We start from the raw sequence: 1,039 nt of genomic DNA, 5'->3' as shown, positions 1-1,039 counted from the left end.
AAATAAAAGATAAACCTCAAGATGCTCGGTTCTTAAAGTTTCTCCATGAGCTATCACGGTGTTGTATCCCTTCACACTTCAAACTCAAAAACTACCATTGACATTATATTCTCTTGGAATACCTGATAAAACACGGCCAACATAATACAAAGTATGATGCATAGCAGCAAATGTCGCCATTAAGAAATGTACAAACTTACCTCTGCAGAAGACCTGTTTTCATCCCCAACAAATTGAGTGTTGGAATTGGGTTTGTGAAAACTCATCTCAACCAATGAATCTGTTTGCATTAACAAGAGAGAAMTTTATAAAAAATAAAGTCTAGAACTCCACATATGCATTAACTGTGAAAAATAYGTGAACTTTAAGTTGTCAAGACCATATTGCAAAAGCTCAAAATAAGTACATATAATCATATATCGATCCAAAGATAAAACAGTCATATGTATATACAGTTATATATTATATTTAACCAAAAAATGATATCTAAAAGCTCAAAATAAGTACATAATCATATATTATACGGAACCGTAACTTTTGAGTCTGTTTTCARGTACARGAGGAAGGAAATATAATGATGAACATTATCAAAAATCCTAATTCATTAGTAGAAGAAAATTTTGCCAAACTAGTTGTGTAYCCGCGCAATRCGGCGGGATGTAAAAGTTCATTAAAATTTATTCAATTTCGAGATATCAAAGTCTTTCAAGATGTCATAAAGCCTACAACATTTGTACTTACAGTAGAGTCAAATAACCATGTATGTGAAATGTCGGTATTAGTCGCTTCTGCAATCGTTCGTACAAAAACAAATCTTTTAAGTGGAATTTGTATAATAACAAATCCCTTTGTCGCTTCTGACTCTATTTTTAATCTGCAACAAAATCATGAGTTAGTTTCTCAGAAGTCAGAACCAAAACATTATAATCACCACATGAACAAAATTTCGGAAAGTATTAGCTCACTTCCCCCTATGTTGTAATGGATTTGTCGGTGGTTTTAAAACCTCCTCTATCAGACACGTTTTAAAACCATGATT

At 32.3% G+C, this 1,039-nt stretch overlaps 1 long non-coding RNA gene across 1 annotated transcript; it reads right to left on the bottom strand.

The window, feature by feature from the left end:
- Positions 1 to 36: 36 nt before the first annotated feature.
- Positions 37 to 801, bottom strand: LOC112503599. The gene is made up of 3 exons (XR_003068032.1): positions 742 to 801; positions 201 to 280; positions 37 to 122 (listed from the first exon to the last, which is right to left on the bottom strand). It is a non-coding gene; the product is annotated as an uncharacterized LOC112503599 (long non-coding RNA).
- Positions 802 to 1,039: the final 238 nt, after the last annotated feature.

This window comes from Cynara cardunculus, unplaced genomic scaffold (assembly GCF_001531365.2).
Source record: "Cynara cardunculus var. scolymus isolate 2C unplaced genomic scaffold, CcrdV1 Un_Scaffold_3362, whole genome shotgun sequence".
Lineage (NCBI taxonomy): Eukaryota > Viridiplantae > Streptophyta > Magnoliopsida > Asterales > Asteraceae > Cynara > Cynara cardunculus.
The sequence above is the reverse complement of the archived record's forward strand: the minus strand, read 5'-3'. Positions and strand labels throughout refer to the sequence as shown.